General features: G+C 46.2%; 1 protein-coding gene across 1 annotated transcript in view; it reads left to right on the top strand.

Moving 5' to 3' along the window:
• Positions 1–5,146: 5,146 nt before the first annotated feature.
• Positions 5,147–27,315, top strand: part of LOC117540955 (protein NLRC3-like) — a 105,636-nt gene continuing 83,467 nt past the window's right edge. The window contains exon 1 of the mRNA XM_034207930.1: positions 5,147–5,230. The gene's annotated coding sequence lies outside the window, so the exon portion shown is untranslated. The remainder of the gene's footprint in view (positions 5,231–27,315) is intronic.

The following is a 27,315-nucleotide window of genomic DNA, read 5'->3' as shown; positions in this document are numbered from 1 at the left end:
CTGTGGACTCTTCCTCTTCCTCTACAGCGTGAGGCACTTTGATAACCAGTCAGGGAGACTTTAGCTGTTTCAAATGTGTATTCAAGCTGATATGTATCAGGCTGTTGTCTTATATCAACACGACTTATCCTTATGTTATGCAAAAGGAAATGAAAGCTGCCTCATCGACTGTTTTTGTTAGGAGGCTGTGGTTTAGTGCTAAACTAAACTTGTGTATATTCCCATTTGTATTCCACTTTTCCTTCCATGTATGTCAGGGAGACTTTAGCTGTTTTAAAATGTGCTTTTAAGGTGATATGTATCAGGCTTTTGTCTTACATCAACATGACTTTCCCTTTTTTAATATTATGCAAAAGGAAATGAAAGCTGCCTCATAGTTTGTTAGGATGCTAAATGCTAGTGATGCTAAACTAAACTTGTTTGTTTTTGATTGATTCCCATGTGTTTTCCTCTTGTCCTTCCTTGTATGGACTATGTATAAACAGCTGAAGGTGGTAGAAAGAGTGTGAATAAGTCTATCTAATTACATTTCCGTCAACTTGCTCGTACGTGTCAACCTACCTGATTCTGATTCTTTTAAAACGCAGTTAGATAAAACATGCAACGTGTAAACATGGCGTCTCTCAGTAACATCTCTTCCTCTCTCAGTTCTCCACGCTCTACATCATCTCCTTCGTGGTCATCATGGTGGGCTTCGTCATGTTTAACGCCGTCCCGACGTACACAGCTCTGCCGGGCTCCGGGTCCAACGAGGAGAACCCCCCCGAGGAGGAGGAGAGCTCCTCAGATCGGCTGCTTTCTGCAGGACCAGAGGCTCAGAGAGAGCCAGAGAGAAGAGACACTAAGAGGGGCGAGACCCAGAGACCCTCAGAGACCCCCACCCTGGAGACGCTCTGTGAGTGAGGGAGGAAGAGGAGGAGGTGAAACCTGAGAGACTGCATTAGGTGTGTTCATACAGCAGGTCTCTGTGAAGAGGACTGCCTGCTCTCACCCGGTTACAAAGGGACTCCATAGACAGAAAATTCACTCTATTTTACCCAGAGACCCTCAGAGACCCCCACCCTGCAGACGCTCCGTGAGGGAGAGAGGAGGAGAGGAGGAGGAGGTGGTAGTGCCGAGAGAGACAGCTGCAGGTCGTGTTCATACAGCTGCTCCCACCCTGTTATTAAGGGACTCCAAAGACAGAAAAGTCATTATTTTTATATCAACAAGGGAGCAGAGCGACAGTGTGGAATGGCACCGTGTTAGGAGGCCAAGAGTAACTTCTTCCCATTTCAGGGAAGTATGCCATGTTCGAGGTCAGAGTTCGGCTGAAAACTTGGCACAACGGATTCGGAAGGGAGTGGCGCAAACGGCGTCGATGAAGAGGGGACTGGCACTGGAACCGGTTGCCATCCAGGAATACTGCCGGATTAAAAACACCAATTACTGGCCGTGTGGGTTTGTCATTCACCCAGATGCCCCCTGGTTAGGGGCATCTCCTGACGGTCTGGTGTTTGACCCAACTGAGAGCCCACCTTTTGGACTTGTAGAAATAAAATGCCCAAATGTGAAAAGTTATGTGGACTGTAGCTACTTAAAAATGCAAAGTGGCACATTAAAACTGAAGCAGTCTCATAGCTACTATTGGCAGGTGCAAGGCCAGCTCCTACTCACAGGGATGGAGTGGTGCGATCTCGTAGTTTTTGCAGAGGAGGATATCCTTATACAACGTATCTGCAGAGACTGCGAGGTGGCTGCAACCATTAGGGAGAAGGGAGATTATTTTTATTTTTACATGGACTGATATGCACTACACTACATTAGTGTACCACACTACATCACACTATACATTACTGATCTAATATGAATATGTTCCTGTATATAGTTCTTTAAATTGCTAAAACCAGAACCAAGTGTGTTCTATAAGTCAAAAAGATCCTTTACTCAAAGGACCAATGTGAGGAAGAAAGGGGTGTTTATTGGCAGACATTTAATGTCATATGGAGTATGATCATTGTGTATAATCACCTAAAACGAATGGCTCACTACTCAACTTACTCAATAGTTATCCATTAACAAAAGTTGTGGATGCTAACTAACTTATCTTGCGTTGATACAACACTCTTTCAGAGGAAATGTTGGAAATGCACACATTATATATATTTTTTGCATCTACTTTCTGGATATTGTACATCTGTTCATCTGTTATATAAACTAGCATTACTTAAATATGCAGAGACTAATTGAAATGTTTAAATATGTATGTTGTCCCTCGATATAACATCAACCTATGTTTTGTAAAAGTTTATTAGATTAATCTGTAAAATGTGATCATATTGTGGATTTATTAAATTATGTATTTTCCTATGTTATTTAAGTGTGCGTTTGTTTTGAGGATATAATTCGTTAGTACCTAAACATAGTATGGTATAACTACTTTTTGTAATGACCACAATGAAATACACAATTGGTTTGGGAGCAAGAAATCTTTTAATCATTGTTGCCCAGGCTTGCCCATGCTCCAGTGGTCCGTTCTGGTAGTTGACCAGAAGGCAAGCCACGTTGAAAACTTCCTCAATGCTTCCACACACAGACAGTGGTATGGCTTTGTCAAAGAGTTTGTTCTCTTTGACCCTTCTGATGCACCTCTCCCCCACCCGCCGAAGTTCATAGACGCCATCTTGTGCACAGAGCCTATACCAATTCACCTGGACATTGTTCCTTTCAAAGGTTTTAACCCAGTCAGAACAGATGTACCTTACATATTAATATTAGAGATTACAGCTTGCTGCAAAAAGGAGGTGGTTGAGGAGTCCTAGTGTAATAATAATCAGAAGTATTATAAGGAGTGTTGTTTTTGTAATTATAGGCCATAATAGAACAATGATGTAATTGTTAGCTAATGAATGTTTCCATGCTGAACAACGGCAACATGACAACGTTTCCATTGGTCCCTCTTCTTTAGAGAAGACCAGGAAATGATGGATACACGGATCGTGTTCAAATCAATAGGCACGCAATGACTCTAAAGAATAATGATCACGCATCAAACACACATTCAGACTAAAGGAACCAGCTGTTTGGAAAATGAGAGAAGTAGAAAGTACAAGTATTTGAGTTCAACATGTAAGAAGTAGAAAGTACAGGTATTTGAGTTCAACATGTGAGAAGTAGAAAGTACAGGTATTTGTGTTCAACATGTAAGAAGAAGAAAGTACAGGTATTTGTGTTCAACATGTAAGAAGTAGAAAGTACAGGTATTTGGGTTCAACATGTAAGAAGTAGAAAGTACAGGTATTTGTGTTCAACATGTAAGAAGTAGAAAGTACAGGTATTTGAGTTCAACATGTGAGAAGTAGAAAGTACAGGTATTTGAGTTCAACATGTAAGAAGTAGAAAGTACAGGTATTTGTGTTCAACATGTAAGAAGTAGAAAGTACAGGTATTTGTGTTCAACATGTAAGAAGTAGAAAGTACAGGTATTTGGGTTCAACATGTAAGAAGTAGAAAGTACAGGTATTTGAGTTCAACATGTGAGAAGTAGAAAGTACAGGTATTTGAGTTCAACATGTAAGAAGTAGAAAGTACAGGTATTTGTGTTCAACATGTAAGAAGTAGAAAGTACAGGTATTTGTGTTCAACATGTAAGAAGTAGAAAGTACAGGTATTTGTGTTCAACATGTAAGAAGTAGAAAGTACAGGTATTTGAGTTCAACATGTAAGAAGTAGAAAGTACAGGTATTTGAGTTCAACATGTAAGAAGTAGAAAGTACAGGTATTTGTGTTCAACATGTAAGAAGTAGAAAGTACAGGTATTTGTGTTCAACATGTAAGAAGTAGAAAGTACAGGTATTTGAGTTCAACATGTGAGAAGTAGAAAGTACAGGTATTTGAGTTCAACATGTGAGAAGTAGAAAGTACAGGTATTTGTGTTCAACATGTAAGAAGTAGAAAGTACAGGTATTTGTGTTCAACATGTAAGAAGTAGAAAGTACAGGTATTTGGGTTCAACATGTAAGAAGTAGAAAGTACAGGTATTTGTGTTCAACATGTAAGAAGTAGAAAGTACAGGTATTTGTGTTCAACATGTAAGAAGTAGAAAGTACAGGTATTTGAGTTCAACATGTAAGAAGTAGAAAGTACAGGTATTTGAGTTCAACATGTAAGAAGTAGAAAGTACAGGTATTTGAGTTCAACATGTAAGAAGTAGAAAGTTCAGGTATTTGTGTTCAACATGTAGGAAGTAGAAAGTACAGGTATTTGAGTTCAACATGTGAGAAGTAGAAAGTACAGGTATTTGAGTTCAACATGTAAGAAGTAGAAAGTACAGGTATTTGAGTTCAACATGTAAGAAGTAGAAAGTACAGGTATTTGTGTTCAACATGTAAGAAGTGGAAAGTACAGGTATTTGGGTTCAACATGTAAGAAGTAGAAAGTACAGGTATTTGTGTTCAACATGTAAGAAGTAGAAAGTACAGGTATTTGGGTTCAACATGTAACAAGTAGAAAGTACAGGTATTTGTGTTCAACATGTAAGAAGTAGAAAGTACAGGTATTTGGGTGTACTTTTACATATATTTTCCACGTCTGTCAGAAACACAGACCATTTCCAGTAATTCACAGTCTGCTGTTGGGCTCAAAGTGTGTGGGTGTAGTTTTCTGTTTGTCCACTAGATGGTAGTCCAAGCTCTGTTTTCTCCTCAAGTCTTTTCTGTTATTTCCACCTGAGCGATGAACAGAGGTGCAGGAAGATAAACAAAATGGTGAGGATAACATCGGTCCAGCTCAGGCATCAATGGTTCACTTTTTATTTGATGTTTTATTTGTTCAATGGTGGGCTACAACTTTGAAATCATAAATCAATGAAATACATTAGTTTTGGTGCCAATAACAAAAAAGTCCATTCATATTCTGGGAGAATACAGTAATAGATGCAATAAATGCAGCAGGGTTAATAATCCAGAAACACATGTATAGGGAACAATTGAATGCACAGTTAACACTAGAGTACTTAAATACCTCAACAATTGAACTTCAGTGAGGTTGCAGGATGTTTACTGGGTTATTTCCACACTGGTATTCATGTTTTCAATAACTTTGTTGAGCTTGTTTTTAGCTCTATTTCTATCTCAATGAACAGAGTCCCTGGATGTGAACTGGTTCAGCTGATAAGGCTGGTTATAACACAAAGGGAGGAGCTGCAGACAGGTGAAGGTGTTAAAGTGAAGGAATGAAGTCAGACTGCTAGATGCCATTTTACAGCTCGACGGAGCAGAAGGAGAACACCAAGATCTGCTTTTTAACAGATTCATTATTTACTCTGTTAGACTGATAACATAACTTCTCTGTTAAAAACCAGCGTACTAGAGTCCAATGAGACTTCTGCAAACTCTTTGTATTTCCTGTTTGCTGATTCATCAGAGTTACATAACATGTGACAGCGCAGTGTGTGTGTGTGTGTGTGTGTGTGTGTGTGTGTGTGGCCTAGCATTACTATACTTGTGGGGACCTAAATCTGTTTACACAGTCACGTGTGGGGACTCGCCTCCCTTATGGGGACAAAATGGAGGTCCCCATGAGGGTGAGGGAATGCTCCGGTTTTGGGACAAAATTAACATGGGATCACTCCGGTCATTGTACGTACTTCGTCTCACTGGAATATTAACGGTCAGATTGAATACAACATCGACCCAATTTCTCCGGTCAATGACGGGAGAGTTTTGAAAGTGACAAAACACTGTTTCACACATTTAAAAACACTTAAACAATTAAACAATGTTTACCCAGGATTCAGGCACCTTCCCTGGCTTGTAAAATGTGGTGATGCGCCCTGGAGGTATCAGACTATTTAAAACATGTATACCCAGGATTCAATCACTTTTCCTGGCTTGTAAAGTGCTGTGAAGCAGCCTGTTCTCTGTGTGCAGTCTGGGTGCAAGAGCCATGCGCTGCAAGGAGATCTCTGGGTGCGCTCTGTGGCTCTCACAGCCCGCTTCTCTCTGGCTGCTCTCTCCCTCTATTCACAGCACTTTTCCCCGCCTTTCAGAGACTCATTAGTGGGTATAAAAGCCTTGTGCATCACCCTGGATCTCTGCATAGGTGCCTGTGAGTGTGAGACCCTGCTAACAGCAGTGAAACGGCTGCCAGCATTACAAACATATTAATCAGGCATTTTAACACTTTTTCCATGAAAATGATTTTTATTCACTATCATGGGGCTATATAAGTCAAATTCCGGGTAAATCGGAGCACACTTGTACCTTTTACTATTTAAATGAATTTGTATTATATATTTTTGGGCTATAAAAGTGACATTTCTGGGTGACTTTGTCAGTTTATGGAGCTTAGCCCACAATTCCCGGAGGTTCTAGGCCGAATTTGGGAGCTCATAGGCGGCCTGCCATGCGCCCCCACCCGTGGAAAGCAGAAAAAAGTAAAGAAAACGGTCAATTATATCTTAAAATAATCAAAAATGAAGTTAAAAAAAATTCCGAGTGCCAACGGAGGAGGGGATCCAAAAAGCTCAACCCTTCGGCGCTTCGGGCTGAAGCCCCGGACACTTTTGCACTCCCCCGTTGTATTTTACAACGGAGAGCAGAATCGATACCTCCCCTCCTCCGTCAAAACAATGCATTCATGTTTTTCAAGCTACCATCCGCACGAAATCGGAAACCCGGTTTTTGAGAGCACTCAGAAAAAAAACGGCTGTTTCACATCATGGAGGAATGCATCCGCTCCATGAGTGCTTTGGCTCGGATACAATTGTTGCATGGAGACCCCCCAGCATGGTTCTTACCAAACTTTAAGTTTTTGAACTGGTCTCTGGAGGAATGCAAGGGGAGTTGTCAGGGAATTATGAGACACTATTTTCGGATACAATTTTTCAATTTTCACCCCTTTTCTATGGTTCTCCGAAAAGTTAACTCAGACTTTTTCCGACTCTGGAGGAATGTGAGGAGAGTTGTCAGGGGACTCTACCCGGGTTATGAGGCACTATTTTCGGATACTTTTTACCATTTTCACCCCTTTTCTATGGTTGTCCAAAAATTAACTCAGACTTTTTCTGACTCTGGAGGAATGTGAGGAGAGTTGTCAGGGGACTCTACCCGGGTTATGAGGCACTATTTTCGGATACTTTTTACCATTTTCACCCCTTTTCTATGGTTGTCCAAAAATGAACTCAGACTTTTTCTGACTCTGGAGGAATGCAAGAGGAGTTGACAGGGGACTCTACACGGGTTATGAGGCACTATTTTCGGAGACTTTTTTACATTTTCACCCCTTTTGTCTGGTTCTTTTTCTTTCTGTTTTGGCCCGTTTCACCCGGTTCCTTCTACCGGCGGCACGGCCCGGTCCTGGGTGCCCCCCGGCAGCCTTTGTCCAGCCGTTCCCCCCCCCAACTCGACCGTACATTAACGGATTTTGTACATTTTTGCTGCGTTCTTCTCCTCTCACCTCACTGATCGAATGGCAAACGCCATCGGAGGGCCTCCGCCGGCCCGGCCTCGTGCCGGTGCTCTGGCGGTCGGTTCCTCCGAACTGCGGGTTCTTCTCCTCTGACCTCACTGATCAAATGGCAAACGCGTCTTCTCCCAATTTAGAGGCAATGGACGTCCACTCTCGGGAGACGTCCGACAGTGGTGCGGTTACCCAAAGTGACAGACATAATTCCCCTTGCATTCCTCCAGAGTCAACATTTGTCAGTAATTTTTTTGAGAACCAGAGAAAAGGGGTGAAAATGTATCCCAAAATAGTGCCTCAAAACGCAGGTAGAGTCCCCTATCAACTCCCCTTGCATTCCTCCAGAGTCACATTTGGAGTGAGAACCAGGAGAAAAGGGGGGAACATGAACAAAAAGTATCAGAAAATAGTGCATTCTGTGCGGAAGAGTCAGGCTGTTGTGGTTGACTCTGCAGCACATGTGCTGCACCATGCATCATATGTGGTGATGCATCTTATGATGGCCAATTTGGCTGCTCCAAGAGCCCCAAAAGACGGACTAATGATCTCCAGCATGCCTCCATTACTTGGGCACTTAGGTTATTTCACACCTCCAGGAGAAAGACCGCGAAAACCACCTCTCTGTGGCCCCTCACAGACCACCAAAGGCCTCCAGCATGTCTCCCTCACATTGGCACTCTGCTTATTTCACACCTCCAGGAGAGAGAGCAGTAATTGCACCTCTCTGTGGCCCCTCAAAGAGCCCCAAAGGACGGACTTATGACCTCCAGCATGTGTCCCTAACATGGACACCTCCATAACCTTGCACACCGTGAGTCCCCGGGTCCCCGGACTTAAGCACTCCCCCACGGACTAAACCCAGATGATCACACCCTACAGAACCTCATGCCCCTGGTAACACTTAAAGGTTGTGGATTTTGTGGTGCTTTTCTGTCAGCCCATCAGCATCCATATTCGGCCTTCTTCACGGCACCACCACCCCCCCCTTCTGTGGAGGATATTCTCATGCTCCTGGTAACCCTTAAATAGTCTGATACTACCAGGGCTCATTGAACCTCTCCTGGAAATGCACAGAATATGTCCATTTCCTGGAGAGGTTCAATGTAGGGTTGTCAACCGTCCCGTATTAGCCAGGACGCCCCGTATTTGAGCCAAAAGGGTTGTGTCCCGTACGGGACTTTGTTTGTCCCGGACTCCCGTGTAAAGGGAAAAATTAAAAATATGTGTGTCTGGCTGCGTGTGTCTGGCTGCATGCCTGTGTGTTTGTGTGCTGTATATGAAGGGCGCTAGGACCGCTCAGTTGACAAGGCAGGCACAATGCTCGCACGTGTGTGTGTGTGTGTGAGATTTTCTCCGGTGGCATCATTGTTTGTGTGGCATGTCAGCCTGTTCAGTCGTGTGGGAAAATGAGCGCTGCCGGTGGAGGAGGTGATAATGAATCCTCTCTCTCTTCTCGAGAGAGAGAGGATGTGGTTCTGGGCCCTGGCCCTTCTAAAAAGAAAAGACTTGTGTCTTACAACAAACAGTGGGAAGAAAAACACAGTTGGGTAAAGCCTGTGAGTGGAGATCTGTCTCGGGTCTTCTGCGTGTGTGTGTGTGTGTGTGTGTGTGTGTGTGTGTGCGTGTGTGTGTGTGAGAGTCAGCTGATTGATGGGAAAATGCTGGGGAAATGGTTGGTTGAAGGATAACATTAAGTCTAATAATGATGTACCGTGCATGTTCACATCATGTATACTTTGCATTACTTAATACCATTTTTCAAATATTTATTTTTTAACATTTTGGACAAAATAGCCAATTGTACATCGAGGTTCCCAGATGTCCTATAGTGCCCATATCCGATTTGAACATGCTGATGTACAATGTGATGTAGTAGCCTAATGCAGGTGTAAGACCATTGTGTTTGTATTTTGTTATAGGTATGCATAGTTTTCTATGCATTTTTAGGGTTTTGACCCCCAAAAACATTTTCGAACCCTAGGGGCTGGCTCCCCCAAAATAATTAAATAACATAAACCTAACCTGACCCTAACCCTAAAACCGAAATAAAGTAACAAAAAAAAGTAACTAAATCCGCGGGGGACACATGCATGTGTCCCGTTTCTCCATTTCTGGAAGTTGGCAACCCTAGTTCAATGTTAAATCATATCGTGCAAAATGACAGGCTAAAACCCAGGAATAAGTGTTTGAAAGGCGGGGAAAAGTTGATACCTCCAGGGCGCATCACCGCATTTTACAAGCCAGGGAAGGTGTCTGAATCCTGGGTAAACATTGTTTAAATAGTCTGATACCTGGCACTGTATCAACCCCTGGGAATCTTCAGGGCCGGTTGATACTCCTGATGTGGGGGTAGGGGCCGTGGACTCAACCTTTTTTCCCCGGTGCACCATACAAGTTAGACGGCTAATATGGCCCCCGGGCCCCCGCTAATCATGTTTTATTATGTTTATTATGCATATTGTGTATACTGTTTTTGTAAAAATCGTGTGATAATTAAATAAATAAAAAAACATTTATATAACCTTAGAAGAAGAGGTATCGCTGCTCTCCGCCCCTGAGCCTTCTTCGGAGGTATCTGACGGTGGTAGAACTCCTTCCGATGATGATGCTGCTGCAGCTGCTGCCACCCTGAACATGGAGCAGATCTTCAATCCCTCCTTTATTCCAGGCGTATTCGCGTAGAACGGGTCTGCAGTGCTTACGTCGTGACACATAAACCTGGCGAGAATCGACCTGCTTTCTGGATCTTGGTGATGCTTGATATTGTCAGCCAGGGCAGTGCGCAGGATTGTGAAGGTGACGGCTGTTTCTAGCCCAGCATCAGCCCAAGCCCTCTTCAAGTGAGCGTTCAGGTTCTTGGAGGCAGGCTTCCCCGTTGTGAAAAGGAATAATTGATTCTGAGGACCCGACAAGCCCTCTTTTATCCCCATCCACCGCATGACCCAGCTAAACTCCTTTACTGTAAGCACAAGCTGTGCTTCGCCAAATGTCTTGGCAGTCTTGTGATCCTGCACATGGATGATGTAGCCCACAGCAGTGCCCCTTCTGTCCACCTCCAAGACCTCAGTGTTGGTCATGTTTGCGTACACACCCGGACGGTGGCCCTACAGGAGGCTCCAATGGAGGGTTAGATAGCCATATAGCAGGTACTGGGTGATTGAGGTCGGATTGCAAGCCATCAGGTCAAGGAGATCAGGGATGCGCTTCTCAGCGGCCGCCATGGCGGCGAGAAGCTCCGCCTGGCTCGGCAGACGATCCAGCTTGTTCCTCTTCACCTTAAACTGGTGGACAGTGACAGACTTTTTCAAGTCGTTCATGTTGGCTTTCACCTCTGATGATGTGGGTCATATCAGACTGGGTGAGCCTGCACCCCCAGAGCTTTAACTCAGACAAGTACCTCAGGAAATGGTTCACATTCTTCAGGAACAACAGCGATGTTGTGACTGCCCGGCCCGACTTTACAATATACTCGCTCCAGCCACGGACCCTCTCCGTGTCTTTTAGGAACAGCCAATCTGAAAGCCGGTTAACACCATGGGCCATGAATACGAGGAAGTTCTTTATCCGGCTGACCTTGGACAGACAATTTTCTTTCCGTTGTACTGTCGGTGCGACACCCTCACAATGATCCCTGTATGTCTGAATGTACGTCTCCATGCTTTGAGGCAACATGATTTCACGCATGGTATTCCCCCGTCCCTTCGCAGTGGACCAGTGAGGAGAGGGCCAGTCCTTAGCCAGATTAGCTTTCAGCTTATTGTAGACGGACACACGGGTCTTCTGGCATACAGGGGTCTCACTACCGGAGGCTTCTGGGGACCGCATGACAGTCTTGACCGGGGTCTTGAGAGGGGTCTCACTACCGGAGGCTGCTGGGGGACCGCATGACAGTCTTGACCGGGGTCTTGAGAGGGGTCTCACTACCGGAGGCTGCTGGGGACCGCATGACAGTCTTGACCGGGGTCTTGAGAGTGGTCTCACTACCGGAGGCTGCTGGGGACCGCATGACAGTCTTGACCGGGGTCTTGAGAGGGGTCTCACTACCGGAGGCTGCTGGGGACCGCATGATAGTCTTGACCGGGGTCTTGAGAGGGGTCTCACTACCGGAGGCTGCTGGGGACCGCATGAGAGTCTTGACCGGAGTCTTGAGAGGGGTCTCACTACCGGAGGCTGCTGGGGACCGCATGAGAGTCTTCACCGGGGTCCTGAGAGGGGTCTCACTACCGGAGGCTGCTGGGGACCGCATGACAGTCTTGACCGGGGTCTTGAGAGGGGTCTCACTACCGGAGGCTAATGGGGACCGCATGAGAGTCTTGACCGGGGTCTTGAGAGGGGTCTCACTACCGGAGGCTGCTGGGGACCGCATGACAGTCTTGACCGGGGTCTTGAGAGGGGTCTCACTACCGGAGGCTGCTGGGGACCGCATGAGAGTCTTGACCGGGGTCTTGAGAGGGGTCTCACTACCGGAGGCTGCTGGGGACCGCATGAGAGTCTTGACCGGGGTCTTGAGAGGGGTCTCACTACCGGAGGCTGCTGGGGACCACATGACAGTCTTGACCGGGGTCTTGAGAGGGGTCTCACTACCGGAGGCTAATGGGGACCGCATGAGAGTCTTGACCGGGGTCTTGAGATGGGTCTCACTACCGGAGGCTGCTGGGGACCGCATGACAGTCTTGACCGGGGTCTTGAGAGGGGTCTCACTACCGGAGGCTGCTGGGGACCGCATGAGAGTCTTGACCGGGGTCTTGAGAGGGGTCTCACTACCGGAGGCTGCTGGGGACCGCATGAGAGTGTTGACCGGGGTCTTGAGAGGGGTGTCACTGCCGGAGGCTACTGTGTTTATGCCGGAGGTACTTGTGATTGCCAGGCCCTTAAATCATATACATTCTTCCTCTTCCTCAAGCACAGCAGCAGTGGCACTCTGCTTCCTGGGTTTTAGCCTCTTTTTCAGCCTGGAGTGCAGGGTCTTCACCTCATCAATGAGGGCATCCTTCTGAGCCCTCAATGCCATATTTTCCAGCATCACCTGCCTGCAGTCCTCTTCGTCACACTCAGTATGTGGGGAGAAGGGTGGAGGGTGCACCGGGTATTCCTCCTCATTGTCTATATCCAATTATGTAGCCATTCCAATAATGGGATTAGTCTCTCTGAGGTCATGGAGCAACTGCAGGGCCACACTATACTTAAGCCTTGCCAGGACCTGATGTGCCTCATCTCGGGAGAACTCAGGGTGGCCATGAGTCACATGACGGTCCAGTTTATTCCCAGCATACGAACACCCTGTGATGGGACAGGGTTTGGTCCGAACATTTATTCTGCCACTGGCCATTTTAAGAATGATGCCTCTTTCCTCCAAGTTCCGCACTGCATGTTTGTGCTTAAGGTGCTTGTTCAAAGCCAGATAGAAGAGTCTGCACACCGGGCATTCGGATGACATCCTTACTGAAACAGACACAGTGAATTGTATTTAAATTATTTTATGTTTGTCCGTTTATATGCGTTAGCGTAACCGGTGATTGCAACAATGGGTCCGATGCTTCAATGCCTGGTACACGGACCAAGGGAGGACTTGGGTTACCACCGGGTTAAATGGTCCCACCTCCGCACCAACACGGGGCTGGTGATGGAAACATTGGGTCCGATGCATCAATTCATGGTGCCCCGACCATGAGAGGGTTTGGGGTGCCCCGGAACCAGGCAGTACCCCAGCAGGAAACACGTTTTATGGTCAAAGGAGGAAAGAGTGATAGAACCCGGGTAAAGCAAAGAAAGTGTCCGACAATAGTGACTTGTGAGGCGGCCAGAGAGTCTGTCATCTCGCGGTCCTATCCTCCAGGCAATGCGGTACCAGAACTGGGTCAAATTGACCAAAATGTAAAAAAAAAAGTTTCAATTCATCCATGGAAAAGGGCTGAAAAGGAAAAAAAGTATCCGAAAATAGTGCATCATGAGCCCGCAAGAGTCCCCTGACAACTCTCCTTACATTCCTCCAGAGTTAGGAAAAACTCTGTTATCTTTTGGGAGAACCAGAGAAAAGGGGTGAAAATTGAGAAATTGTATCCCAAAAAAGTGTCTCTTAAGGCGGGTAGAGTTCCCTGACAACTCTCCTTACATTCCTCCAGAGTCAGAAAAAGTCTAAGTTATCTTTTGGGAGAACCAGAGGAAAGGAGTGAAAATGGAGAAATGGTATCCCAAAATAGTGTCTCATAATTCCCTGACAACTCCCCTTGCATTCCTCCAGAGACCAGTTCAAAAACGTAAAGTTCGGTAAGAATCATACTGGGGGTCTCCATGGAACAATTGTATCCGAGCCAAAGCACTCATGTAGCAGATGCATTCCTCCATGATGTGAAACAGCCGTTTTTTTTCTGAGTCCTCTCAAAAACCGGGTTTCCGATTTCGTGCAGATGGTAGCTTGAAAAACATGAATGAATTTTTTTGACGGAGGAAGGGAGGTCTCGATTCCCCTCTCCGTTGTAAAATGCAACGTAGGAGTGGGAAAGTGTCCTGGGCCCCTTCTCCGTTGGCACTCAGTCGTTTTTTCGAGAATTTTTTTAAACTTCATTTTTGATTATTTTAGGATATAATTGACCGTTTTCTTAAAAATTTTCTGCTTTTCACGGGTGGGGGCGCATTGCAGGCCGCCTATGAGCTCCCAAATTCGGCCTGGAACCTCCAGGAATTGTGGGCTATAGTGTTAAAACGCCTGATTAATATGTTAGTAATGCTGGCAGCAGGTTCACTGCTGTTTGCAGGGTCTCACACTTAAAGGCAACGGCAAAAAGCAAACAGGTTTTTTCACACTTCCAGGAGACAGACCGCGAAAACCACCTCTCTGTGGCCCTTCACAGAGCCCCGAAGGACGGACTAAGCAGCTCCAGCATGTCTCCCTAACATGCGCACTTCCATAACCTCGCACACCGTGAGACCCCGGGCCCCTGGACTTAAGCACTCCCCCCACGTACTAAACCCAGATGTTCACACCCTACAGAACCTCATGCCCCTGGAAACCCTAAAAGGGGGGTGGATTTTGAGAGCACCGGCACGTGGACCGGGGGAGAAGACCCTCCGATGGTGGGTCGCTGTTACGGACGACAGTCCTCTGCTCTGTTAACTGTGTGTGTGTGTATGCAAATGAGCTGTGAAGCTCCTTAGGTGACATTGGCTGTCCCGCCCCCGGACTGAAGAGCCGATTGGATTGACGTCCTCCAATCCCTCTTCAGTGTTCGGCGCACCTTCCGGAGGAGGACCTTAAAGTCAGCGGCCACACTTCATTCGGGAGGGTCTGCTGTGTAGAGCAGACGCCTCAACTGGGTTACCGTGACTTTGTAGCGCTACGAGCTAACTGTGTTCCTGACTGCTGTCAGAGTGTGTAGATTAGTGTGTTAGTTTAGTGTGTAGATTATTGTGTTAGTTTAGTGTGTATATTCAGTGTGTTCTGTGTGTGTTAGGTTGTACTCTGCTGAGCCCGCATATGCTCTGGAAGCTGTTTTTGGAACAGCTCCTCTTTAATTTGCGTTGTTGTAAAACTCCCCTTTTATACATAGTCAGGCTCCGTTTTGTTAGAGTCCTCCTTTTGTTTAGTCCTTTGTTGGACTTGCGCCGTTTTGGCTTTTGTTTATAGGTGGCCGTGTGCTCGCCCCTCATATTGTTTACAGTGAAAATAAACCTCCTATAATTATTTACCAAATCCAACTGGTGTGTGCGTCGTTCCTCTCCTCCCCCTTGAGAGGGCGTAACATACGTGGGGGCTCGTCCGGGATCTAATTATTAACGTTCTTGGGGTTACAGGTGGTTAAAAATAGCTGTAAGCATTTTGGTAGAGTGTGGGCAGTGTACCTAAGTATGGCACTTTTCGACTTGGAGTCATTTTTAGTCTGTCCGACACAGGAGCAGGTGGACCGGTGTCGTAAGGACGATTTAAGGGAAATAGCACAACATTTCAGTCTCACGGCCGGGCGGAATTTGTTAAAGAAAGAGTTGAAGGCTGTGGTAGTGGATGAGTTGGTGAGAAAGGGATTATTGATACTGGCTGTACCTGCTGAGCTTACTGTGTCCAATGTCCTAACTAAAGAGTTGTTAAACCCGAGGCGTGAGACAGAGCTCACCTTTAAAAACGGAGAGAGGAGGAATGGCGAGGAGGGCGGGTCGTGTGAAGCACTGCTCACGTCTCCTCGTCCTAATCTACTGTCTCCTGACAGTCCAGACTCACGGGAAGGGAGTAAGCTCAAAGTCCGTCTCGCACGACTTCAGTTGGAGGCAAAAGACAGGGAGCAGGATAAGCAGTATCAGTTTCAGTTGGAGGTAAAGAAAATTGAAGCCAATAAGGAAGTCAGAATCCGGATACGGGAGCTGGAGTTAGACTCCGAGCGGCGCGCATCTGGGGATTCTAGATTTTCAACCCCTTCTCATCCACCCGCCTTTAATTAGGGGTGCACCGAATGGGAAATTCTTGGCCGAAACCGATACCGAAAATAGGAAACAGTTGGCCGAAAACCGAATGCCGAAAGGCCGAAAATGATTAATAGAAATATATATATATAATGTATACATTTTTTACCAATGTTGTTCAGCTACCTGATTATGGAAATAGACATGATTATGGCAAAACTTAACTTAAATAATAATCACTATTATGGGTCCATAAAACATTTATTCAGCACTTTTGAATGCATACAGTACATTTATATATGTCATGTATTATTGCTAAAAAACATTATATCGCAGTCTTAGTGTCGCCAACTCGTTTCTAATATGCAAAGACAACAAATGCGTCTATGATGTATTTTCGATCAGACGAGATCTCTCTCCCCCGTCTGTGTGCGAGGGGGCGGGGCAGTTTACACACACGCAGCTGCTACATGCAGCGGAGCACACTGCGGAGATGGCGGAGAGAACGCGCTCCGAGGTGTGGTTAAACTTTACCCGTCTCGATGTGGAGAATACTTGTTACCATAAGTGCAATAAGAGTTTAGCATGTAAGCACGAGCAATTTGTCTAAACATTTAGCAAAAGTGCACCGCATGCAGACGGAGGAATGCACCGGGTTCGACCGTCTTTCTAGCAGCTCTGTAGCCCCATCCACGAGTAACGTTTCCACGTCAGGTATTATGTATGCTAACAGCAACACACGGAGTTAACTACATTATACAAACATGGGTTAATGATTAGAGGTAACTGAGTTATTTAGTTTGTTAAAATTTCAGCTATTCTGTTTACAGTCTGTCATCAGATTATTTAATACGATTTGTTAAAGGCTCAGGGCAATCTCGATGACAAAGGTCAATGTTCCCCCCCCCTGTGAGCCAGCCGCGAGCATGGTCGCCGCGTCTTTATTACGTCATCACAACAACACGTTAGGTTACCAACGTAAACCTGTTCTGACATTCGGTGATATTTTTTCGGTGCTAAAACCCTATTCGGCCGAAAGCCGAAAGGGCCTTTTTAACCATTTTCGGCCGATAATTTTCGGTGGCCGAATATTCGGTGCATCCCTACCTTTAATGTAGGGAAACACATTTCATTGGTGCCGACCTTCCGAGAGACTGAAGTGGACGCTTATTTTGGTGCTTTCGAGCGCATTGCAGCGGCACTACAGTGGCCGGCTGAAGCCTGGGCTCTATTAGTCCAGTGCAAACTCCACGGGAGAGCTCAAGAGGCAGTAGCTGCCCTTACGTTAGAGGACAGTTTAGACTATGACTTGGTGAAGGCTGCCATACTTAGGGTGTACGAGTTAGTTCCTGAAGCTTACCGGCAAAGATTTAGGAGTCAACGGAAAGGGGCTACTCAGACACATGTTGATTTTGCTAGGGAGAAAGGAATGCTATTTACAAAGTGGATTGAATCATGTAAAGCGGGGGAATATTCTGCTCTGAAGGAGTTAATTCTCATAGAGGAGTTCAAAAGGGGATTGTCTGAACGTATTGTGGTGTATATCAATGAGCAAAAAGTACAATCACTTTCCGCTGCTGCTGTGCTGGCTGATGAGTACGTGTTAACGCATAAGTCAGTGTTTTCTCCGACAGTTGCTGAGAAACACCGCCGTATGAGCGATGCACCTGCTGGTCAGCCAGTGAAGGCAAGTACAATGAACAAGGAGGAAAGACAGTGCTACTATTGTCACCAGCCTGGACATGTTATTTCGAACTGTGTTGTGTTGAAACGTAAAGAGCAGTCACAAAACATGACCCGGCCAAAAGGTATTGGACTCATTAACACTGAGACACCCACTACCTCCGCCGCTAACAATGACGACGAGATAGATCCCTGTTTTGGGCCCTTTGTGTTTGAGGGGTTAATATCACTGACAGGTGAGACGAACGATCAGAGATCCATCCGCATTCTACGGGACACTGGAGGCTCACAGTCAGTGATTGTGGCATCTGCTTTGCCATTTTCCGATAAGTCAGCCTGTGGTTATGGCTCTACCCTGTGTGGCATTGAGATGGGTTGCGTGCCACGACCCGTACACATGGTGCATGTACAGTCCAAATTAATCACTGGATTTTTCCCTGTCGCTGTGTGCCTAGCGTTACCTATACGGGGTATAGTTTTCCTAATGGGAAACGACATCGCAGGTGGAAAGGTAACCCCTGTGTTAGAGATATTAGATTCCCCTCAGCCTTTATTGCCGGAAGTAGCCAGTGCTCACATTTTCCCCATTTGTGCGGTCACTCGCGCGCAAGCGCGTAAAAGTGACGGGAAGGTGACACTAACTGATACTGTGTTTGGGAAAATATTTTCAGAGTGAGAAGTACCGGAGGAGAAACCGAAAATTGTGGTTTCCACTTACACTGACATGGCTGCTGAGCCAGCGCAACCTGCCAGCACAGCTGTTGACAGTCCAACACTCCCGGTAACCCGAGAGCGTTTACTCGCTGCGCAGAGGGCGGATCCGACGCTTGTGAAGTGTTTCGAGCGGATGGTGAGTAATGACAAGGCAAGGGTTGAAAAAGTAGCTTATGTACAGGATAACGAGATATTGGTGCGTAAATGGTCCCTCACTGGCACTGCTGAAACCGATTGGAGTGTAGTGCATCAGGTAGTTGTACCGACACCATACAGACAACATGTACTATCCGTAGCTCATGAAAGTAAATGGTCAGGACACCTAGGCGTGACAAAAACGTACCAGCTCATCCTAAAACATTTCTTCTGGCCAGGTTTAAAGAAGGATGTGTCTACATTTTGCCGTTGCTGTCATGTGTGTCAGATTGTAGGGAAGCCAAATCAGAAGATTCCTCGGGCTCCGTTACATCCTATACCGGCGATGGGTGAGCCGTTTGACAGGGTGTTGATAGACTGTGTGGGTCCTTTACCGCGTACAAAAAGTGGTCAAGAATATTTACTTACCATAATGTGTACAGCCACTCGTTTCCCCGAAGCTATTCCGCTACGCAGCATTACCTCCGCCGCCGTGGTTAAGGCTTTAACAAAGTTCTTTTCCACATTTGGAATTCCGCGTATAATCCAGAGTGATCAGGGGACAAACTTTACATCCAAGTTGTTCAAACAGGTACTGCAAACTCTGCAGGTGAAACATGTGATATCCAGTGCCTACCACCCGGAGTCACAGGGTGCGTTAGAACGGTGGCATCAAACCTTGAAAAGTATGCTGCGAAAGTATTGCCAGGAAACAGGGAAAAACTGGGATGAGGGAATCCCATTCGTCTTATTTGCAGCTCGTGAAGCTGTTCAGGAATCGTTAGGATTCAGTCCCGCGGAGCTTGTTTTCGGCCACACGCCCCGCGGTCCACTTACAATTCTACATGACGAGTTCCTCTCAGTTGACTCTTCTCTAGAGAAGAATGTGTTAGACTATGTTAGTCAGTTCCGTGAGCGTTTGCACCGGGCAAACTCACTCGCCAGAGAGTCGCTCTCCGCTTCTCAAACAGTTATGAAGCGGAATTATGACCGTGCCGCTGTTCCGAGGCACTTCGAAATAGGTGAAAAGGTTCTCGCACTATTGCCTATTCCTGGCGCTGCGCTCTCTGCTAAATTCCTCGGTCCGTATGAAATTCACGACTGTCTCAGTGACACGGATTATGTCATACGTACTCCAGAAAGACGGCGTAAGACGCGCGTCTGCCATGTTAACATGTTAAAACGTTATCATTCTGCTGATAGTCAGATGACAGGGTTGACTAATCAAAGAGTCGCGTTGATAGTAACAGATAGTTCCGGACCATCTGATGACGGTTTGGTGATGCGTTCACATCACCGGCCGAGTGCCCGATTATGCAACTCTGAGATGATAGAGGCGCTACCCACTACGTCAAGTCATCTGTCAGAGGGGCAACAGCAGGACATAATTCAGTTAGCGGCGTGTTTCCCGTGTCTTTTCCACAATGTCCCAACACAAACCACTGTGGTAAAACACGATATTGATGTGAAAGGCGCGAGGCCGATTAAGCAACATCCCTACCGTGCCAATCCCACTAAACGGGATCTCATGAAACAGGAGGCTGATTATCTTGTAGCTAATGGATTAGCCACACAGAGCTCTAGCCCATGGTGCTCGCCGTGCCTGGTAGAAGCTAAATCTGATGGTTCTCCGCGCTTCATCACTGATTATCGTAAAGTGAATGCCGTTACAGTATCTGACTGTTATCCGTTGCCGCGGATGGATGATTGCGTAGACAATTTAGGTTCCGCAAAATATGTCAGCAAATTGGATCTGCTTAAAGGTTACTGGCAGGTACCTTTAACAGACCGTGCATCGGAAATTTCCGCTTTCGCTACTCCTGATTGTTTCCTAGAATACACAGTCATGGCCTTTGGCATGTGTAATGCTCCTGCAACTTTTCAGAGGCTGGTGAATACTGTCCTGTCAGGTATAAGTAACTGTAACGCGTACTTGGACGATCTCATTGTGTACACGCCCACTTGGGAGATGCACATGCAGATTCTGGAGCAGGTATTCACCCGTCTCGCAAAGGCATCTCTTACTCTGAATCTGGCCAAATGTGAGTTCGGTAAAGCTACTGTTACTTATTTGGGAAAGCAGGTAGGGCAGGGTCAGGTGCGACCAGTGGAAGTCAAGGTTGCTGCTGTGGCTGAATGTGCGGTGCCCGTCACTAGGAGTGACCTCCGCCGTTTCCTCGGTATGGCAGGCTATTACCGTAGCTTTTGCCGCAACTTTTCTACTATCGCCCAACCACTGACCAATCTTATAAGTCCCAAGGTAGACTATGTGTGGACCCCTGAGTGCCAACATGCGTTTGAGTGTGTTAAAACACTCTTAAGTCACGCCCCTGTGCTCGCTGCTCCTAATTTTTCTAAGCCTTTCACACTCGAGGTGGATGCCAGTGCAGTGGGGGCCGGTGCGGTTTTACTACAGGAGGATGCTGATGGAATTGATCATCCTGTTTGCTATTTCTACTGCAAGTTCAATAAGCACCAGGTTCGATACTCTACTATTGAAAAGGAGACCCTTGCCTTGTTGTTAGCTCTCCAGCACTTTGAGGTTTATGTCGGATCTAGTTCTTTACCAGTTGTAGTGTTTACACCCTCGTGTTTCTATCCCGCATGTATAACCACAACCAGCGTCTCATGCGGTGGGCTCTAGACTGTAGTTCAAGACTACAACCTGGAAATCCGACACAAGAAGGGTTCTGAGAACGTGTTCGCTGATGCCTTGTCCAGACTGTGATGAGTATTTGATGTGTTGTTGTATGCTAGGGGTGTACAAAATCCTGTGGGGGTTTTGTCTTGAGGGAGGGGGTGTTACGGACGACAGTCCTCTGCTCTGTTAACTGTGTGTGTGTGTATGCAAATGAGCTGCGAGGCTCCTTAGGTGACATTGGCTGTCCCACCCCCGGACTGAAGAGCCGATTGGATTGACGTCCTCCAATCCCTCTTCAGCGTTCGGCGCACCTTCCGGAGGAGGACCTTAAAGTCAGCGGCCACACTTCATTCGGGAGGGTCTGCTGTGTAGAGCAGACGCCTCAACTGGGTTACCGTGACTTTGTAGCGCTACGAGCTAACTGTGTTCCTGACTGCTGTCAGAGTGTGTAGATTAGTGTGTTAGTTTAGTGTGTAGATTAGTGTGTTAGTTTAGTGTGTATATTCAGTGTGTTCTGTGTGTGTTAGGTTGTACTCTGCTGAGCCCGCATATGCTCCGGAAGCTGTTTTTGGAACAGCTCCTCTTTAATTTGCGTTGTTGTAAAACTCCCCTTTTATACATAGTCAGGCTCCGTTTTGTTAGAGTCCTCCTTTTGTTTAGTCCTTTGTTGGACTTGCGCCGTTTTGGCTTTTGTTTATAGGTGGCCGTGTGCTCGCCCCTCATATTGTTTACAGTGAAAATAAACCTCCTATAATTATTTACCAAATCCAACTGGTGTGTGCGTCGTTCCTCTCCTCCCCCTTGAGAGGGCGTAACAGTCGCGTTTGCCATTCGATCAGTGAGGTCAGAGGAGAAGAACCCGCAGTTCGGAGGAACCGACCGCCAGAGCACCGGCACGAGGCCGGGCCGGCGGAGGCCCTCCGATGGCGGGTTGCGTTTGCCATTCGATCAGTGAGGTGAGAGGAGAAGAATGCAGCAAAAATGGACAAAATCCCTTCATACGGTCGAGTTGGGGGGGCGGGGGGGGGGGGGACGGTTGGACAAAGGCCGTCGGGGGGCATCCAGGACCGGATGCCCCCGGTAGAAGGAACCGGGTAAAACGGGACAAAACAGAAATAAAAATAAAAATAACCAGACAAAAGGGGTGAAAATGTAAAAAAGTATCCGAAAATAGTGCCTCATAAGGCGGGTAGAGTCCCCTGTCAACTCCCCTTACATTCCTCCAGAGTCAGAAAAAAGTCTGAGTTAACTTTTTGGAGAACCATAAAAAAGGAGTGAAAATGTAAAAAAGTATCCAAAAATAGTGCCTCATAACCCGGGTAGAGTCCCCTGTCAACTCCCATGTCATTCCTCCACAGGCAAAATAGTCAGATTCAAGTTTTTGGAGAACCAGGGAAAATGGGTGAAAATGGAAAAAAGTATCCGAAAATAGTGCCTCATAACCCGGGTAGAGTCCCCTGACAACTCCCCTTGCATTCCTCCAGAGTCAGAAAAAGTCTGAGTTAACTTTTTGGAGAACCATGAAAACGGGCCAAAAGTGTTAAAATGTATCCGAAAATAGTGCATCATAATGCAGGTAGAGTCCCATCAAACTCCCCTTACATTCCTCCAGAGACCAGTTCAAAAACTTAAAGTTTGTTAAGAATCATGATTGGGGGTCTCCAGGCAACAAATGTATCCGAGCCAGAGTGCACATGTAGCGGATGAATTCATCCAGGAAATCACACAGTCGTTTTTTTTCTGAGTCCTCTCAAAAACTGGGTTTCCGATTTCGTGCGGATGGTAGCTTGAAAAACATGAATGCATTTTTTTGACGGAGGAGGGGAGGTCTCGATTCCCCTCTCCGTTGTAAACTGCAACGGGGGAGTGGAAAAGTGTCCGGGGCCCCTCCTCCGTTGGCACTCAGTCGTTTTTTCCAGAATTTTAAAAAACTTCATTTTTGATTATTTTAGGATATAATTGTTAGGATCTGTCTGTGTTGTAGTTTTTTATGTCTGGTTATGGGTATTTTCATCCTTGTATATTATCTGGTCCTTCTTCCTGTGTTTTTCCTCCCGTTGTTAGTTTCCCTGGTGTGTCTAGTTGTCTGATTGTTTTCACCTGTGGCCCTTGTGTTTCTCCTCCCCTGCCCGGCTGTGTCTCGTCTTGTGATTACCCCTTCCTGTATTTAGTCTTGTCTCTTCCTGTGTTCAGTGTCGGTTCGTCTTGTGTTGTGAGTAAACTGCGGTGAGTGTTCTGTTCTGTCTCTGAATATTGTAGCCTTGAAATAAAGGAATTATTTTGTCACTTAAATCTGCATTTGGGTCCTGCTTCCTGCACACCGTAACATTAATTGACCGTTTTCTTTACTTTTTTATGCTTTCCCCTTACATTACTCCAGAGACCAGTTCAAAAACTTAAAGTTTGGTAAGAACAATGATTGGGGGTCTCCAGGCAACAAATGTATCCGAGCCAGAGTGCACATGTAGCGGATGAATTCATCCAGGAAATATCAGTCGTTTTTTTTCTGAGTCCTTTTAAAAACTGGGTTTCCGATTTCGTGCGGATGGTAGCTTTTTTTGACGGAGGAGGGGAGGTCTCGATTCCCCTCTCAATTGTAAGATGCCACGGGGGAGTGGAAAAGTGTCCAGGGCTTCCGCCCGAAGCGCCGAAGACTTGAGCTTTTTGGAGCCCCTCCTCCGTTTGCAATGTTTGAAAACTTCATTTTTGATTATTTTAAGATATAATTGACCGTTTTCTTTACTTTTTTCTGCTTTTCACGGGTGGGGGCGCATGGCAGGCCGCCTATGAGCTCCCAAATTCGGCCTAGAACCTTCGGGAATTGTGGGCTAAGCTCCATAAACTGACAAAGTCACCCAGAAATGTCACTTTAATAGCCCAAAAATATATAATACATTTAAATAGTAAAAGCTACAATTGTGCTCCTAATTACCCGAAATATGATTTATATAGCCCCATGATAGTGAATAAAAATAATTTTCATGGAAAAAAGTGTTAAAACGCCTGATTAATATGTTCGTAATGCTGGCAGCAAGTTCACTACTGTTAGCAGGGTCTCACACTCAAAGGCACCTAGGCAGAGCTCCAGGGTGATGCACAAGGCTTTCATACCCAGCAATAAGTGTTTGAAAGCTGGGGAAAAGTGCTGTGAATACAGGGAGAGAGCAGCCAGAGAGAAGCAGGCTGTGAGAGCCACAGAGCACACCCAGAGATCTCCTTGCAGCGCATGGCTCTTGCACCCAGACTGCACCCAGAGAACAGGCTGCTTCACAGCACTTTACAAGCCAGGAAAAGTGATTAAATCCTGGGTATACATGTTTTAAATAGTCTGATACCTCCAGGGCGCATCACTACATTTTACAAGCCAGGGAAGGTGCCTAAATCCTGGGTAAACATTGTTTAATTGTTTAAGTGTTTTTAAATGTGTGAAACAGTGTTTTGTCACTTTCAAAACTCTCCCATCATTGACCGGAGAAATTGGGTCGATGTTGTATTCAATCTGACCGTTAATATTCCAGTGACACGAAGTACGTACAATGACCGGAATGATCCCATGTTCATTTTGTCCCAAAACCGGAGCATTCTCCTCTCTGGTAAACAAAAACACCCTGAAAACTCTGGCAGGAGCACTCATTCAAGGGTACTATGACTATGCTTGCACGTCATGGTACCATAGCACCTCCAAGGCGCTAAAAATAAAACTTCAAACATCGGAAAATAAACTGGTCAGACTACTGCTTGACCTTTCATCTAGAACCCACCTCATCTCTGCCCACTTTGACAACCTAGGATGGCTTAGAGTAGACGACAGAGTACAGCTACTTGCAATGGGCCTGGTCTACAAGATCCACTCCACCTCTATGGTACCCATGTACATGTCAAAATTCTTCCCAAAGGAGGGAGCTCCACAGAGGGAGCTCCACAAATCATGTGAAACCCAGATTTGGCACAAAAAAGGGGGAATACACGTTTCGCAATTATGCCACATCAAGGTGGAACGCTCTTCCCACAACTGTAAAGGAAAGTAAAACTATACTTACCTTCAAACCCTCTCTTAAAGAGCACCTTCGGGGGAGAGCATTGCAAAACTGGCCCCGGTAATGGTACAAATCTCAACCTGTCGTTCAATGGACAGCTTCTCCCCCCCCCCCCATCTATGTATATACTCGCATTTTAGACTCTGTTACTAACTGTATATCTGTAGACTTGGTATGTCTTAAATGTCCGGTTAGGATGTATTAGAACGAAATCTAAAATGAAAATTGTAAATAAGCAATCTGTATGTAAAAAACCACCTGTATGTAAATTGTAAATAAGCCATCTGTATGTCAAATATGTCTTATATGTCTTAAATGACATGATGAATTGGAAATGGGGGACCCTGATGTAAACAAGAGGAAAGTCTTTCTCTGGTCTGCATCCCCTTAACAATAGACCTATCGCTAAGCCACGCCCCCTTTGAAAACTCGGACAAACAAAGCCGACCGTGAATGACTGTTGACAATGGCCGCGCGGGGAGTTCAAGTCAATGTTAGCAGTGGTGGTCACTACATTAAATCTATAACTATAACTGTCCTTGTTGGTCATCATTTTCACTGTTATGCACCTGGCTGACTGTTACGTTACCTTTTTTTGGTTGAGGGTCTGTGTCTTTTCGGAGCAGCACACACGAGAGCCCGGATGGGATCTGGATATTCCAGAGTTGGCTTCCCATCTCTGAAGTGCTTTGAGGTGAAAAGACAGTTAGCTAAAAACACCAGCTAACTAGCGAGGATGAAAAGTCAGACAGAAAACGTTGATGTTGATAACACTGTAGCTAATTAGCTGGCTAACAAGTTGGCAGCTAACGACAGTTAGCTGGGCTGGATATACGCTAGCTAGTTGGCAGTCAAAGTCAATCGTTAGCAAACTAATAGTTTGGTCTACGTTTCTAATACATGCCGTCAAATATTATGTCTTTATGAATTGACCTTACCTTTGAGCAATAATAAGTGTCCTTGGTAATTGTCTTCACATTCAGTTGTGTATGTGCTATGTGGTCGACGACACAGCATAATCCACCGCTTGCATTTGTTGAGTTTTCTTTTGGGCTTCGGAAAAGGTACGAAATATACTCCTCCATCCAGTCTTTTAGGGTACCTGGTGTCCGAATTACAGGTACCCCACGCACAGCGTTTCACCATCAGATATTAGCTAGATAATAAACATAGAAACTGAACTCTTCACAGTGGTTTCGATCACAGACGTCTGGTTTTGGTTTGATGCGCCCCACAAACGGCTTTTCTGGTGATGTCCGAGTTTTCTGCCAGGAGGGATTTTTGCTGTGATATGATTGGACAAATTCTATTTGGGGCGTGGTTTAGCGATAGGTCTATTGTATGTTTTGAGCTGTACTGTACTGTACCCAATATACAAGCTGTTAATAAACTTTTCAATCAATCAATCAATCAAACCCTCACCCCCGGTCCACGTGCCGGTGCTCTGGCTGTCGGTTCCTCCGAACTGCGGGTTCGACTCTGATGGCCGGGAGGGTGTGCTGCGTGGGGGTAACCCTGCATGTCTCTTACCTCCCGGGCTGACCGATATGAAGCGTTTCCAAGACGAACCGTCTGACTCAGGGGTCCCACCACGGGTTCCGCAACGGGGTGGAAGTTCCACCTCCCCACTTCGCCGCGGAGTGCCAGGCAAACATCAGTTTCCCTAATCCTCCACTATTGCATAGCGGCCTTAGTCAGCTGCGGCATTCAGCAATTGGCCTTGCTCCGGGCACCAGTTCCCTCGGGGACCACGGCTCGGTGGCTTCACATGATATAGGGTGGTGCCGTGAAGAAGGCCGAATATGGATGCCGATGGGCGGACGGTCTGGGTTTAGTCCGTGGGGGAGTGCTTAAGTCCGGAGGCCCGGGGACTCACGGTGTGCAAGGTTATGGAAGTGCGCATTTGAGGGAGACATGCTGGAAGTCATTAGTCCGCCCTTTGGGGGTCTTGGAGGGGCCACAGAAAGGTGATTTCCCCGGTCTCTGTCCTGGATGTGTGAAATAACCTGAGTCCCCATTTCAGGGACACATGCTGGAGGTCTGTAGTCCGTCCTTCGGGGCTCTGTGAGCCGGCAAAGAGAGGGGGTTTACCCGTCGTTTCTCCTGGAAGTGTGAAATAAACAGAGTCCCCATTTCAGGGACACATGCTGGAGGTCTCTCTCCCAAGAGTGGACGTCCATTTCCTCTAAATAGAGGTCAAATTAGGTCTGTCACTTTGGGTAACCGCACCACTGTCAGACGTCTCCCGAGAGTGGACGTCCATTGTCTCTA

This window comes from Gymnodraco acuticeps, unplaced genomic scaffold, assembly GCF_902827175.1.
Source record: "Gymnodraco acuticeps unplaced genomic scaffold, fGymAcu1.1, whole genome shotgun sequence".
Lineage (NCBI taxonomy): Eukaryota > Metazoa > Chordata > Actinopteri > Perciformes > Bathydraconidae > Gymnodraco > Gymnodraco acuticeps.
This window is presented reverse-complemented; position numbering and strand designations above follow the sequence as displayed.